This window comes from Kogia breviceps, chromosome 7, assembly GCF_026419965.1.
Source record: "Kogia breviceps isolate mKogBre1 chromosome 7, mKogBre1 haplotype 1, whole genome shotgun sequence".
Taxonomy (NCBI): domain Eukaryota; kingdom Metazoa; phylum Chordata; class Mammalia; order Artiodactyla; family Physeteridae; genus Kogia; species Kogia breviceps.
This window is the reverse complement of record NC_081316.1, coordinates 50304163-50322144: the sequence shown is the minus strand read 5'-3', so window position 1 is coordinate 50322144 and position 17982 is coordinate 50304163.

Here is a 17982-nt window from a genome sequence, read left to right as displayed (position 1 = left end):
CTCCCTGACTTCAGACTGTACTACAAACCTACAGTAATCAAGACAGTATGGTACTGGCACAAAAAATAAAAATATAGATCAATGGAACAGGAGAGAAAGCACAGAGATGAACCTACACACCTATGGTCACCTTATCTTTGGTAAAGAAGGCAGAATATACAATGGAGAAAAGATAGACTCTTCAATATGTGGTGTGGGGAAAACTGGACAGCTACAGGTAAAAGAATGAATTTAGAACACTGCCTAGCACTATACACAAATATAAACTTAAAATGGATTAAAGACCTAAATGTAAGGCCAGACACCATCAAACTCTTAGAGGGAAACATAGGCAGAACACTCTATGACATAAATCACTGCAAGATCCTTTTGACCCACCTCCTAGAGAAATGGAAATAAAAACAAAAATAAACACATGGGAACTAATGAAACTTAAAAGTTTTGCCCAGCAAAGGAAACCATAAACAAGATGAAAAGACAGCCCTCAGAATGGTAGAAAATATTTGCAAACAAAGCAACTGACAATGGATTAATCTTCATAATTTACAAGCAGCTCAAGGAGCTCAACATCAAAAAAAAAAAAAACAACACAATCCAAAAATGGGCAGAAGACCTAAATAGACATTTCTCCAAAGAAGATATACAGATTGCCAACAAACACATGAAAGGATGTTCCACATCACTAATCATTACAGAAATGCAAATCAAAACTGCCATGAGGTATCACCTCACACCGGTCAGAATGGCCATCATCAAAAAAATCCACAAACAATAAATGCTGGAGTGGGCGTGGAGAAAAAGGAACCCTCTTGCACTGTTGGGGGGAATGTAAATTGATACAGCCACTATGGAGAACAGTATGGAGGTTCCTTAAGAAATTAAAAATAGTACTACCATATGACCCACCAATCCCACTATTGGACATACACCCTGAGAAAACCATAATTCAAAAAGAGTCATGTACCACAATGATACTTCCAGCTCTATTTACAAAAGCCAGGACATGGAAGCAACCTAGGTGTCCATCGACAGATGAATGGATAAAGAAGATATGGCACATATATACAAGAGAATATTACTCAGCCATTAAAGAAACAAAATTGAGTTATTTGTAGTGAGGTGGATGGACATATAGACTGTCATACAGAGTGAAGTAAGTCAGAAAGAGTTTTACTCTTTCTGTATTTGTTTTACAAATACAGTATGTTAAGACATATATGGAATCTAAAAAAAAAAAAAAGTTTCTGAACAACCTAGGGGCAAGACAGGAATAAAGATACAGATCTAGAGAATGGACTTGGATTTGAGGACACAGGGAGGGGGAAGGGTAAGCTGGGATGAAGTAAGAGAGTGGCATGGCATATATACACTTCCAAATGTAAAATAAATAGCTAGTGTGAAACAGCCGCATAACCCAGGGATATCAGCCTGGTGCTTTGTGTCCACCTAGAGGGGTGGGATAGGGAGGGTGGGAGGGAGACTCAAGAGGGAGGAGTTATAGGGATATATGTATATGTATAGCTGATTCACTTTGTTATAAAGCAGAAACTAACACAGCAGTGTAAATCAATTATACTCCAATAAAGAAGTTTAAAAAAAAGACACTCACCAGCTCTTAAGACTATTATAATTCAATGTCCAAGACCAATAACCCTACAAATGTTATTAGAATGAGAACCATTAGTTGTTATAAGAACTCTAAAGAGAGGTGCCTGACCCAGACTGAAGGAAAATAAATGGGTTACTGGAAGGATGGCCCCTGATCTGGGTCTTAGTGGATAAGCCAGATTAACAAGATGGAGATATAAGTGGGTTCTAGAAAACTTCCCCACAGAACATTCCATGGTCTCAATATCAGAAACAGAATACTAGGTTAGGCTCAGGATTACAGGGTGACACCTGTAACTTTTTAGATATGCCAAGCTATGCCATCAGTGATAAAAGCAGTTTAATATACCATTAAATCTGTGTATATCAAGCAATCAGCTCCCATATGTCAAACCTCTTAAATGGTACATCTGAGTCATGAACACTGGCAGGCTTTCACTGGCTAAGATTCATCCAAAAAGCTGTATCTCCTATTTAAAAACAACAACAGACAAACTTTTAAGCTTTTTTGGGCTTGGAGCACCACCATTGATAAACTTCCAACTCAGAAACACATAATATCACTGTTAGGAAAAGGGATACTAGATATCTATTAAAACATACACGTATCTCCCTTATATAAGATTGTTTATAATGAGAGAAGTTTCAATTCGCCCTAAAGTTTGAGAACATTGATGTGGTACTGCCCATGCCCAGGATGGCTCAGCTGAATAAAGAGCCTTTCCTTTCTGATTTTGTGCATGCAAATCAATGGAAAAAAGAAAGGTGCATCTGATAGAATTTGGTCAACCAGACAGCTGGTTCTGCCAGTGATGCTAGTGGGAGATAATCTGATTACAAATCATCAATCTAATAAAAATAACCCTGTAGCCAAAATAAAATGAAGCAAACATTAATAACAATGGGGATAAACTCTGAGGGTGATTCTCATAAATCTCCAGGGAACGTCTTCAGTTAGGTGGCTAAGTCTGTCTATCCTTTAGCACATGATTTGAATGCCTGTCATTTTCTAGACATTATAATGGATAAAAAGATGTAACAGTCATGGGTCCTGCCTCAAGGAGTTTGCTAATAAGGGAGACATGACACATAAATAAATAATTTAAAAGTATAGTAGATAGTGGTAATGCTACCAGGCAGTTCATATAAACTATTATGGGTGTGTGAGGAATAAAGATTATTTCCAGCTGACAAATCTAGAAAGATTTCTTCATGGAAGTGATTCTGTTTTTTTTTCCAGATTTGTGTATCCAACTGGCTTCTGATCATTTCTACTTATAAGCTCCAGTATGCTTAATTCAAAATCTAGCAACTTTTCCTCCAAATGTGTTCTTCCTTTTCAACTCCACAGCTCACTGAATGACACCGTCCATCTAATCAACCAAGCTAGTATCCTGGGAATCATATTGGACCTCTCCCTTGCTTGTGTCTCAATGCCACATTTTATCAGTCACCTAGTCCTGTGCATACTGTGTGCTGAATATTTTTGGAATCAATCCTCTCTACTCATACTCGATTATTATAGTTACATTCTAAAAATTGCTACTGTAGATACCTGCAGTGGTCTCCTAAATTATTTTATTTAATCATGCCATTGTTCTGCTTAAAATCCTGAAGTAACCGTCTTTAGCTTTCAAGATAAATTTCAAACTCCTTAGGTTCTTCATAATCTAGCAACTCATAGAGGGCCTGTCACATAGTAGGTACTCAGTAAGTACTACTTTGAATTAGTGATGGGATAAATGGACTATTGGATAGATTCGATACTTTTGAGGTAAATCTAGAAATAAGAGGACATTTTGGACACACTCATGAAGCAAAGGGAATTCAAATTTAGAGAGAATGTTCTCAGGAGCCCTGACCTTGGAGACTAGTTAGAAGAGATTAGGACCCTAAGTACAGGGAAACATCCTGCCCTTAATAATCTATATCTTATGAGGGCAGGAGAATAGCTTCAAAAATACCATTGCACCCTCTCCAAAGATAAACTCCAGTTTGAAATGTCAAGACACTTAGAGTCATGCAGAAAAGTAATGGTAGAGGCACTTGCTTGATTCATAGCCCCACCTGTTTAGGGATGGTGGGGGAGGGGGAGAGGAAGAAAGAGAAAAAGAAAGAAAGAAAGAAAGAAAGAAAGAAAGAAAGAAAGAAAGAAAGAAAGAAAGAAAGAAAGAAAGAGAGAGAGAGAGAGAGAGAGAGAGAGAGAGAGAGAAGAAAGAAAGAAAGAAAGAAAGAAAGAAAGAAAGAAAGAAAGAAAGAAAGAAAGAAAGAAAGAAAGAGAAAGAAAGAAAGAAAGAAAGAAAGAAAGAAAGAAAGAAAGAAAGAAAGAAAGAAAGAAAGAAAGAAAGAAAGAAAGAAAGAAAGAAAAGAAGGAAGGAAGGGGAAGGAAAGAAGGAAGGAAGCAGGGAAGGGAGGAGGGAAGGAAGGAAGGAAGGAGGGAAAGAAGGAAGGAAGGAAGGAAAGATGGGATAGAGATGAAAATGTTATGTTTTAATAAGATTGTTTTCTGCTTTTTAAATTCCAAACACATTCCAAAATATAGTGTTTGTTTAGCCTAATGCTAAATTTTAATTGAAATTCGATTTGAATTTTCATGAAAAACCATCACAGATAAATATTTTAAAGAAAACCTCATCTCACATTTCTATACAAAGATACAATTAAAAATAACCTTTAAAATAAACTTATAATTTCTTAGATTCATACACTTGCATATATACTCTGATGAAAGGAAAAAACAGGCTAGAATTTTTGCTCAGGGAATCTGTGGGGTTTTTTTTTTTTAGTTTGTTTTGTTATTTAAATTAGTAAGATACCATGCTATATTTTTTACAAAGATTGGTGTCCCCAAAATTTCTAGAGTGGCAATTGAAAAGTTAGAAGTCATTCCTTAAACCAGCCAATTGTATACTTTGTATAAAAGTATTTGAAGTGAGGCACTGATACAATGGGAGAATAATACAGGAGGATGCCAGGTCCATCTGCTACTTAACTTAGACCTTGGCCTAGAAGAACTGCCATCTTAATCACTTTGCATATTGCAATTTTTTCACCTCTAGAAAAATTTCACTGCAGAAAACAAGAGTTTGAAAACTCACTGCTAAACAGATCAGTTTCTCCTTTTTCTTATTTTGTCAAAAGTTCAAGGCAGAGGAAGAGGTATCTAATATGATCAATGAATAATACTAACCCTATTTTTAAGTACATATAACTCATAGGAGTATTACAAAGATTTGGTACAATAAAAATCATGGTAAGTTACTCTGCTTGTTAGTTAAACTTTGAAAACTTGTATTTTCATTGCTTCTACCGTAGAGACTCTGGAAATTGTTGCTTATCCTATAGATACTTTGATAGTCTTTTTTTTTTTTTTTTTTTTGCGGTACGCGGGCCTCTCACTGTTGTGGCCTTCCCATTGCGGAGCACAGGCTCCGGACGCGCAGGCCCAGCGGCCATGGCTCACGGGACCAGCCGCTCCGCGGCACGTGGGATCTTCCCGGACCAGGGCACGAACCCGTGTCTCCTGCATCGGCAGGGGGACTCTCAACCACTGCGCCACCAGGGAAGCCCTGATAGTCTTTTAAATGACTTTCTTATTGGTAATCAGAAAATAGATCTTTCCCCAAGAGACCATTTGTCTTCCAAAAAATATGTACATTAAAATCACAAAGATGTCCTTCCTTTCCATGAGGGCTACACACTTACTTACTTAGCTAATGTCATGTGTCAGCAGAAATTAATAAAAGTTGAGATATTTTGTGGTTAAGTTTTGGGTATACTAATATTTTGGTTATTGTAATTGATGCTGTTGCCTTTTTAACCTTTACCACTTTTATTCTTGTCAAAATAATCCATTTTCACATTTATACAATAAAGTTGTCCTGAGGGTCAAAACGAAAGACAGCCATCCTTTGATATGACCCTATCCACCTTCAAGTAGGAGTTAAGCTTGGACTTGTTCTTTGATATGTACTATAACTATTCTAGCAATTTTACTCATTTCTTGATTTTTTAGAAATTATTAGTTACCCCATTTATGAAATATGAGGGTCTATATAGTTAGATAACTATTTTTAGAAACAAAATATTTATATGAAGATTATTATAAAGTATTATTTATAGAAATGCCAGGTGACAACAAATGCCTATATAAATAATTTTAATTTTGTCCTGTGCTTCATCAGACACCATTAGCCTCTGTCCTCTACTACATTATAATATTAAACATTTAAAATGCCCCTTTTTGATACACATGGCCAACACATCACCTTAGTAGGGAAAGGCTTCTAGCAATTTACAAAGGTAAACCAGATATCATCTGTCTTGGTAGGTATTGCTGGAATAATCTCAGCTGGGGACTTGGGGATTCTGCTTTGTATGAGACTTTCTTTGGACACCAAAATATTCACTAAATTAGTAAAGCTTATAGTCAGTGCAGCCATTTGATTTTAGAATCTATTACTGTGTTCAAAATGTACAAGTGTGATAGTCTTGAAACTACTCTTTGTGCCTGGATAGCCCAGCCCTTATCTTACATGCACTGGTCAGTCCCCATTAATAGAAAGTAACTAATAGCCATCTGTTGGGGACAGTTTGAAGCAATAAGGTACACATAGCTCAGGCCACTTATATTAGTCCTGCTGAAACCTTCTGGGAAGTGTTGTTCTTTTCCTGACTATGTAAGAAAATACCCACATTCTTTGAGAACAAGCAAGCTACTGGAACAAACTGATCTCCCTTTTCTCTCTCGTCAACATGTATATCAGCCTACCTGCCATGTTGAGAAACAAAAGGACCTTACTCTTCCCTTTGGCTAGGGTTCATTCTCTTTATTTCTCATTCTGTTTATTAAAGATTGCACTTAGCATTAAAATGTATTTACCTTTACTCATTGTGCACTAAGAAAACAGGCACCAAATTAGCTATTTTAATGACAACAAGAATCATATTCTAGGAGATTGCTTAAATAAGTATTGAAGGACAGAAAGACCAAAAGAGGACATTGAGATAACATAGAAAAAGTAACTGGAAGAAGCTGCTACAACTTCCAGAGATGGTCAAACAACAGCTAGAAGTTACTAGGATTTAGAAACTTGGAGAAGTCCCTGTTGATCTGGGACTCAGATTTCTAAGGAGGGAACACATCACAGATGGCTCTGATACTCAGAAGCTCTGGGGGGCACCCCTTCCCCCAAATGGGGACTTAATCTTTGAGAAGGGGATGCTGTCTGTCTGCTGTTGGTATCTATGAGTTGACATGATTAAGGTAGTTCTGAGAGTAGGGGGGAGAATCATGAAAATTGGAACCAAATGCTGCTATTGGATTCAATAGCTGAAGCCAGAGTGGAAGGTGGTGTTTGGAGTTGCACAGACAGGAAAAGGAATCAAACCAAAAAAGTCCAATGTCTCTCCTCTTTTCTTCCAGTCTCTGGCATTCTCATCAATGAAGCCTAACAGAGAGCAAGCTGGCCAAGAAGAAATGTAATCTGCAGAGTCCCAGCCTCACAAAGCAAAATATAGAACAGTGAGTTTTGAGCCAAGAGGCAAAAGCTTAATAACCATCACATCTGAACCTTATGTAAAAACTCACCACTTCAGGGGAAATAGAAGTGATTTCTGGGAGTGACATTAAAACTAGACAATTAGCCCTTAATCAAATCAATTCATAATTCCAGTTTTATAAGCAAAGTTACAAACACTATAATCATGCCCCCCAAATATAAGAAACTTGAGAGACTACTTTTGCCTCATTAATTAAGCACACGTCTAAGATAATGCTACAAATGATTTCAATGATCCCATTATCAAGTCTCCTACTATCAAGTCTGATATTATCAGTTATTGAACAATGATTATGGGCTCCTCCACTTCTTTTCAGTTTACAGATTCACAGTTCTAGTCCTTTGAGTTTCACTTAACTGCTACAGATTTCTTGCTAACTTCCCTCCAGACGGAGTTTCCCTGGCACAGGTGTCCTCATAACATTACCTGAGATCTTCAAAGAGAGGAAATTTTTGTTTCTTTTAAAGAATTCAAAGCAAAACCACTCTACTTTATGCTCAAGTTTTTTTTTCCTACTCGTGAAGGACTTTGCTATTTGCCTACCAATGTCTACTTTCCCCTTCTGTTTTACTAACTGAATCCCGATTTTGTTCATGAAGATGATGTGCCCAGGAAAAAACAAACAAAACAAAACAACAACAACAATAACAAAAAACACCTACATTTCTTAGTCTGTTTTGCAGCTAGGGAAGGGTGCATTATGGTTCAGGACAATGAGGTGAAAGAAATCTCGTTTCTAATGGCTTTCCAGGAAAGGTTTCCTTGCTTTCCTCTTTGTTAGGTCACTGGCTGGAACACAAATGGAAAATGGAGGTAAAGAAGCCATCTTATGATGGTATGATGATGATGAAGATGAAAATGGCCGAGAAAGCATGAAAAAACAGGAAGGCAGAAAGAGCATCTCTGCCCTGGACTGCCTATCTTAGATTTCTTTTTTTTTTTTTTTTTGCGGTATGCGGGCCTCTCACTGTTGTGGCCTCTCCCGTTGCGGAGCACAGGCTCCGGACGCACAGGCTCAGCGGCCATGGCTCACGGGCTTAGTTGCTCCGCGGCATGTGGGATCTTCCCGGACCAGGGCACGAACCCGTGTCTCCTGCATCGGCAGGCGGATTCTCAACCACTGCGCCCCCAGGGAAGCCCTTAGATTTCTTTTGAGAGAAAAATGAGATTCCTTACTTCTTTCCTAGGAAACTTAAATTTTCATAATTGATACACCATTTAAAAGTATTACAGCAATACTATTCTATTTTAATTCAATCATTTTCAGTGAAATTCCTATGATGTGTAAAGCATTATCTTGAGCAGTGTGGGTGATACAAGATGAAAAATAATTGAGATAATCTGCTGATCTTAAGGACCACATTATATGGTAGAAGAGACAGACATAAAAATTTGATGACAATAAAATATTTTTCAGCAGTGTTTATTACTAATAATGTTTATTACTAACAGTGTTTATTATTATTATTTTTGTAGCTTTGGCCCCTTGAGATTCTGAGTGATCACAAATTATTCTAGGTCCTAGATTCCTAGGAGATTTTAATGATATCATGATGCCTGTCACACCTGGAAGGAAGCACAAATTTATCCTGTGGCCAACCCTATTCCAGAAACATACAAAAAAGGAAATTCTTGAAATGTCATTCCAACTTATCTAAGTTGACACAGCACAAAGCCAGCACACCCAGTTAATAAATAACAGATCTGGGATTCAGACTCAGGCAATCTATCTCCAAATCAATACTTTTAACTGTATCACTATTTTGCCTCTCACATAGACATGACAGGAAGAACCTAGCCCTAGTTTGGAAGTTATGATGTTGTCTTATTTTTCTTGTGAACTCTCAGTATCTTATGTTCATTTGCTCATTAACATGACAAAGTTTGCAAACGGAAGAGCATTTAGTCTCTGTTTCTTTCCTAAGATAAAACTGAAGTTAACGCTCATGTCCAGCATTAGCAGATCAAATGAATAGCAACTTTACAAAAACTTCCATCACACTGATGGAGAAAAGAGGAAGGTAACATGTTTTAAGATAAAAGGGAGCACAGATTATCACCCTGATAAATACATAATGACACACAGGAATATGGAGAGATGATATGAGGCCTAATGCTAGAGACTAAAATATTAAACAAACCTATTTTGAATTCAGACACTTACTAGTTCATCATAAATTCCAGAGTAGTTCCCTAAATTCTTGTGAAGGCTCCCTTGACACAAATGAAAATTAAATGCTTCCTATAATCAAGATATACACTGTGGGGCATGGAAGAGAGAGTAACATCCCAAATGAGAAGTCAGCTTCAAAGACAAAATGGCATTTGAGTACAGCCTTCGATGACTGATATGTTTTAAATGGAAAAGTTATTTGTGGCAAGGCAGTCAAAAGACAGAATGCACAATGGCCCTGAGGCATTCAGTAAAATAGTTATACTTTCTATGTGCCATGCACTGTGCTAGGGATGAAATAAATATTGTAGAAAAGGTAAGACAGGTTCACAAAACAGATGACACTTTGATGTATCTAGAATGTCAGGTGGGTAATAAGAAATAGAAGCAGATGAGTTTGGAAAGATGGAATGAGAACAGATTATAGGTAATGGAATTTCTATTCAAAGTAAACATTTTCACTTTTGTGGATGGAATTCAAAAGAATACACTGTATAAAGATTTTTGAAAGTTCACAATAAGCAAAGTAATACTGTATAATGGAAGAAAATTGCCACAGCCCAGCTCTTTTTCTCTTTAGAAATGTATTTGAATGCAGGAACATATTTATAATATAAACCATTTCTATTTCCTTTAAGATGATGAGGAAAGAGCCACCTTTTATGAAATTTATGGAGTTTAAAATTCAATAAGCACAATGTTTAAAATGTTACACACTCTTTCTTAGCCAAAAAGCAATGCCATTCAAAATGCCCTCTGAAGGAATGACTTATATTTTATTTATTGGAAAACACATTGACTTCCCCCATTCCCAAACTTCTATGGTACTATTCAATTTGTTTAATCTTTCTGGAGCCTTTTCTGTTTTCTTTTCCTATGCATTTAATTTACTTATGAAATTTAACTTTGACAAACTTATAGTAAAGATTTCTTGTTGACTATACTTTGGACTTGCACGGCTCTCAGGGGTTCACATTTCATGGTCTGCACAGTCTATGGTTTACTGTTGCTCTTAAAACCTGGTACTAATTGTGTTCTGTAAGCTGTGGACTGAGGTATGGATCACAGAAAAAAATGACCAGTAGTGTGTGACCAAACCATTTGGGAGAAAAACTTAACAGTTTTAATTCCTGCCTTGAATTACCTGGTCTCATTGATATGGAGAGAAGAACAGAGTTTCAGGAGAAAAAAAAAAAAAAAAATACTGGCAAACACGCTCACTTGGCTTCAATCTTGAGCACTCTTGGCCCAAATTGCAGAAGAGAAAGATGGGGACATACTGCAGGAGTAGAGAAGGGGAATGAGTCAGAAATCTTACATGCTTCTCACAAGTGCCATGACAAACATGGTTCTGTAAATTAGCAGAGATGTCATGTCAATAGGAAGTTTTATCTTTAGAGCTATTCCTTTGAACAAAAACAATACACATAGTTCACGAATATGTTAAATAAGAGGATAACAATTGCACTTATATTGGAATGTATTCCTTCATTCAACTTAATGTGTGTGAGGGTGGGGAATTAAGAAGACAAATAACAGAGAGAATCTTTGATTGGGGTATGGGGGATGACAGGAAGAGATGTATGTTCAGAGCATGGAGTCCCAGTGAAAAGGGCCCAGAGTTGAGATCCTCAGTAAATAGGATTTGTGGGATGTTTTTGGAATCTCAGAAAGGTCAGAGAAATAAATTTGGAGCTAATGTTTCCTTATTTTTTCTATAGTCAGTTGTTAAATGACATACTTCTGGAATCATATATGGTTTGGTGACCAGTTTCTAGAATCCACTAATAGCTGTGTGGCTGTGGACAGATACCATGATCTCTACTTTCTGGAACCCATGCCTTCTGTAATCTTCCTTGTAGTGTGAGAGGGGACTGTGGCTTGCTTCCAATCAATATAATGTAATAATGATGATGGGATCTGATAGCATTTTATAAGATTGTAATTCACCTTGCTAGGAGAATACCTCTTCCCTCTTAATTTTGAGGAAGCAAGTGCTCGTATTCATAAGACCCATGTGGCAAGATCCTAAGGGTGGCCTCTGGCCAACAGTAAGTAAGAAAATGAGTCTCTAAGTCCACCCACCTACCAGGAAGTGAATGGTGAGCTTGGAAGTGGATCCTTCCCCAGTTGAGCCTCTGATAAGACTGCAGTATCAGCTGATATCTTCATTCTAGCCTTGTGAGACCCTGAAGCAGAAGATCCACTAAGTCAGGCCCTAACTTTTGACCCACAGAAACTGAGACAATAATGTGTGGGGATTTCAGCTGCTAAGTATGTGGTAATAATGTTATATGCAGCAACAGAGGACTAATTCACTAATTCACTGAGCTTGGTACATGTCACTCAACCTCCCTAAGCCTAAAGATTATTTTTTCATCTCTTTCTTATATTGTCCCTCATTGTAGGCTAGCTGCATTATATCAAAGTAAGTCCATTAAAATGAATTCTACAGAGCACCTACACCATGAGGTCCAAGGATGCAGCTTCCTGAAAGTTTCACAAAGAAAAATATATATTGTATTTAGAGCATAATTTCTTTAAGTGTTCCTCAGAATACTAAGTTTGCTGGATGTTAATAAGTGTTACATAAAAAGTGTTTTCACTGAAAATTAACTCTGAGAGAATAAACTAAATTTAACCAGAGTGCTTTTTTTTTTTTTTCCAGCTTTTCAGGTACTCAGTCAGCATCATTCAGCTTTTCATTGTCAATCTCTAAAAAGAACTGAAAACTAAGAAGCTTGACCAAAAGTTGTCTGAGGAAACACCTGAGGAAGAGATGAGAATTTCCTAGGAAAACCATTTGGAATCTACTTCAAAAGAAAAACAAATGGATGACTAATGTCCATGAGGTCTATGATATAAAACATGCCTACAGAAATTTCAGCCAAGAATTTTTAAAAATGATTATTGCTAAATATCCATCTCAGCAATTAAAATAAATTAGTAACCTGGCAGATTTCATCAGATTTTAAGCTCCTTAGGGTCATGCAGACATTCTCCTCCACAATTGGGGGCATAGGGGTAGAAAAGTTTAAGAAGTATCACTTTAATGCCTTAGCTGGACTTGGCTATCCTGTGTTGAGAGTCAAAGACTGAAGGTTGGGCTGTGACAGTGGAGCAGGGGGACACTAAAGCAGCAGGGAAGAAAGCCAACAGGAGGATTCCTGTCACTTACAACATAACCAGCTTGCAAGTGGGAATCAAACCAGATCTCAGTTAGCTCCCATGCTGTCTAACAGAGTGCTGAAGTCCTGAGGCTGAGTCCTGAAAATGGTAATCTCTAGAAGTAATTGCTATTTTTTAAAGAAAGCACATAAAGAAGAACTCAAGCTTCCAGGTACAACAGACCACTTTCCAGTCAAGAAATAACAGCTTCCAAGGGGATGTTGGCCGCCCTTAGAATCTAAAGTGGAATGCTTGCTGAAAAAGACACATTTTTTCCCCAAAACTATTCTTTTCATCTCTAAAATAGACATACCCTGGACATTGAAATTTTTTTGTATTAATTTTTTACGTTTTGACTGCATACACAAACAAAGCAAAGAAGATCCAAACAATTTTCCACACTTAACAAAATCACTTTTACCAGAAAAATTTACGTAACTGGAAGCAACATTTGTTCTTTGGTTTTACTTTGCTTTAGTTATCAGGATACTTACTTTTATTCCAAGCTTTACTATAGAAGATAGAATCACTACGTTTACAAATTTCTCTGTGAATCTTACAATACATATTTAAGGAAATTGTTGTAGAAATGATATTAATCTCTCCTGTATTTGATTTTTAAAAGGAGGCTAATGATGATGATTTCATAATCATGATACAGAAGACACCAGTTCTCCTCTACACATCATCAGCATGTTAATGGCAAATTGATCTGTATCCAGCTAATAAGTATAAAGTTTATGTGCCTGTGTTGACTTCCCAAGTATATAGGCCATTAAAGATAGGGCATGGGTATTCTGAACTATAGAAGTACTAAATGGAAAATGAAAGAATGCCAATATATTTTTAATTACTCTATTTTTCTAAAAAAAAAAACCCAAAAACCCAATGTTTTAAAATATGTCTCAAAAATTTCTTGTTTAACCAAGTTAACTGGTTAGATACAAAGATGATAGAAAGATAGGTAGATAGATAGATAGATAGAGAGAGAGAGAGATAGATAGAGATATATTCAGAGCCCTTGCTGAATAAAGTTTATATGTGAAAAATACCCCCTTATAAATGTATTGGTTCATTTGTAATCTGAAACATAGGGAAGACAAGCAACTTGACCAAAGTCTCACAGTTATTAAGGTGCAGAAATGGCATTCAAATCAGATCTGTCCTACTCCCTGGCTTATACTTTTAAATACTAACTTACAAACAGTTGTAAACAAAGGTACAATCATAATACACCTTTATTCTTCCCTCCACCCCCGAACCTATCATTTTCTGGGTGAAATCTCAGACTAATTTCCCAGCCAGAAATATTAACAATATCTCAGGATACATCTACTCCCAAGAATTGTCTCATGTCATTAATTGAAATATCCAATGTACAGCAATCATCAAACGTTGACCCCCAGCCAGCTCCTCCCTTTGTCATCCACCTCTGGTCTGTAAGGCACAGGGCCTCAACAGAAGTGTGTCTGGTTTCCAGGGTGCTACCTGTCTTTTCTTTGCTACCAGAGAGGTCCAGACATAGCCTATTGCCTCTGAGTTTCATAGGTATGGGTCAAACACCAATCCTTTATATTCCTCCTAATTTCATGGACAAAATACTGTGCTCATCAATTAGTTCACTTATTCCTTCAACATGCATTTATTGAGCATCTACGATTTAGGAAACATTGTCCTTGAACCATGAACAAAACAGACAAAAATATTTGTTTTTATAGATTAATCAAACCAAGACTTTTTTTTTTTTTTTTTTTTTTTTTAGCGGTACGCGGGCCTCTCCCTGCCGTGGCCTCTCGCGTTGCGGAGCACAGGCTCCGGACACGCAGGCCCAGCGGCCATGGCTCACGGGCCCAGCCGCTCCGCGGCACGTGGGATCCTCCCGGACCGGGGCACGAACCCGCATCCCCTGCACCGGCAGGCGGACTCTCAACCACTGCGCCACCAGGAAGCCCAAACCAAGACATTTTTGAGAGTGAAAGTAAGAATGACAGTGAAAGAGAATGCTCTTCATAATTATATCATAACATTAGGCATAAACCCATCTGTCTCAGGTGGATGGGGACATAGGATCACCCTGCACAGACTGAACTATACAGTATGTATTAAAATTAATGTTATGAAAAAATAGTATAGAATAAGGGGGATTAGAAGAGCCAGAATGAGTATAGAGCTTACAGTTTTAAACATGGAGATCAGGGAGAGTCTCACTGTCAAGGGGATAGCTATCTAAACAAACACAAGGAGGGGAGGGAGAAGCTATGTAGTAAAGGAGGTAAGAACTTTCAGGAAGAGAAAATAGTAAATATCAGGCCCACAGTGGGAATGTACCTTCTGTCTTTGAGAAAAAAGGAAAGAGAACAAAGTGCTAAAGGACTTAGGGTGATCAAGGGAAGAGCAGGGAATGAGCTCAGTGAGGAGGATAGCATTTAGGCTCTGTAGGTCTTTGTGGAGACTTCTCTTTCTGCTCTGAGTGAGACTGAAGCCACAACAGTTTTGAGCAGAATGGTAACATATTCTGACACCTTCCAACAGGATTGAACCGACTTTGTGTAATAGACTCTAAGAGCAAATGTGGAGTCAGAGAAATCCAAGGAGATTTTTTTCAATAACACAGGTGAGAGGTGATGGTGACATGTGTTAGGGAGGGAGTGAAGATGGGGGAAAATGTCAGAGACTGGATATGTTTTGAATATTCTGATATCAAAATTTCCTGATGGATTGTATGCAGGACATGCAAGGGAAAGTGTTTCGAGTCAAATTAAACAAGGTCTTTTAGGCTTGAGTAATTGGAAGGATATTGTTGATCAGTTTTCTCAAAGTTTCTCTTGGTTCACTTGAGAGAAAGAGGTGGCACCCTAGTCTCACATCTCATCCTCACAGGGTTTGGGATAGAGAAGGGAAAATGCTGTCACACTCTAGAAAATTTTTCTGAATAAACTCTTCCTCAGCCTCTTTTAATCTCAACCATTTTGTATGCTGAAGAAGGTATTAGGCTGATAGTCATTGACTCTTCCCAAGTCCTACATAGATGGAATAGCAACTTACTTTGGAATACAGGAGTATTTATACCATGTAACTTGTTTATTGTCCTTTTGATGACTGAGTTACCAGGGAGAGAAATGATCCAATTTTAACACCATGCTTACATAGATAATTACATGTGCACTCACACACACACATAACAAAATCAAGATATATCTGACACAAGTTTTTTTCATTTAAATCCCTGTCATTAAATATTTTTAAAGCATGAGTTTTTTCACTGTTGCATTATTGCTTCATATGATTAAAACATATAATCATTCACCTTTTGTTAGACATTTAGGATTTTAATGAACTTTCATCATTCTATAATTTGCTATGATAAACTTCACTCTATATTAATCTCTGTATCCATCTCTGAATAGTGAATCTCTGAATAGCCATCTCCTAAGATCACTTTCTAGGCATGATATGAATAGAACAATGCTAAACATAACTGTTAAAATACTTGATGCAGTTTATATAATGTCCAGGAAAGTTGTCTCGATTTAGATTCTCATCAGCCATATATTAATGGATTACTTCAATGTAATCTCAGTATCACTACTAGGTATTATCTTTTTTTATAAGTCAGAGTTTGCTTATAATATTTTTTAAAATTCATAATGATTCACTGAGGTATAGCAATGAAAATCTATGACTATATGGTATATTAATTCTAAGTTAAACATATACATATTTAGTAGAGCTAATCTGTATATAAAACTTTAAATATGTTTAGATATAGCTTGTAAAAATATAGGTTCAATATGTAAATCATTTTTAATGTTTTCTCTAGGCTTAAAATTTCATTCCCCATGATCTATTATGGGAAAAGAATAAACCGTTTATATGTGGTAAACACCTATGCAACATTAATTTTTTATAAAGCCCAAGATTTCATCATAGCTAGGCACAGATTCTTCATTTTAAAGAAAGATAAACTTTCCATGAATAAAGGTGATTCTTGAGCAGACCTTAATGGATTTAGTTTTACCTTCCTCAAAAGGAAAACATCTCACTTCAAGTATTGGCAGAAACCAGATAAAGTGAGGAAATAGTCACACACAGACATGAAGGAATAACTAGAGGAAGCTCAAGGATTTGGGTTATCCATCCAAGTTTGAAAAATAAGGGCATTGGAAAGAGAATATATTATGATGGATAATTCATTGAAAATGCAAAGAATATATTACTATTATTATTACTAATATTATTATTAGTCCTCAAAACCACACCAATTCTCATCTTTTCTAATCTTCTGAGCCTTCGTCAAAGTTATGACTACTGTGAGTTGTCATTCATTACAAATACTTTTTTCTGCTGATTAAAGGAATCATGTTTTCTTTATTTCAGACTACTCATTCTCAAGTATCAATATACATCCAAGTCAGAACAATATACAATATTTTGCCAAAGCCACATTCACTCCATTTTTCACAGCTTATTTTTAATAAACAGCTGTTTTTAAAAAGCTATCATTTAAAAAGGGCTTATTATGTGATGGACATATAAAAAGGATTCAATAAAAGCACGATCAGAAATAGTTTGTGGCAATTATTATTATCCCCATTGTATACACAAATCACGTGAGACTTGAATAAAGCATTATGTGTGAGTTTAATAAAAGGAGAATGTAGAATGGAGTCATAACATAGAAGTAAGTTACATGTCCTTAGTCACACAGCTAGCAGAGTTAAATAGTCAATTTCAGAACTGTCTGATTCTCCCACACTTCATACTTATCTTCACAAGTAATCCAAAAGCTCTCAGAAGCAGCAATTGCATGAGAGTTCTTTCTTCTCCCACTCTGCTTATCACAAGTACCTAGTAAGTTCACAGTCCATATCTGTTCCAGGGCTGAAGGTATAACTCCACATTGAAAATAACCTTCTACTAAATTATCAACTCTGAATTCTGATGCTTATGAGATTCTAACTCTGGTGTTTCAAATCAGGAAATTTAGATGTGATTTCAGGGTAAGAAACAAATTATCATTTTTAGGAGAGAATTTGTGCCTACTCTTAACTAAGAGTAGGCACAAATCAACTGTCAACTAAGAGTTGATTTGAAGTGGAAATGGGAATGCAACTCAACCAAATTGTGTTACTGTTGGGTTTTCTATTTGTTTATTTTTGTGTGTTTTGAATTTGAACATGATACCTGGTAATCAGAAAATTATGTAAATTCAAGAGTCATTAAATCAGACACATCCTTCACTTCAGGTCCATTCAAGAATTCTTATTAAACACAATGCAATTTTATGCAAGGCAATGTGCCAGGTGCTATGGAAATTACAAAGGTGAAAACTATAAACCCAGATCTCAAGGAATTTGAAAACTACTGGCGTAGATAAAACCTACAGGAAAAAAAATGACAAGATCAAAGACAGAATATATATCTGTAAGTAAAATTTGATAGTTCAGAAGAGTTATGGTTTCCAATCAACA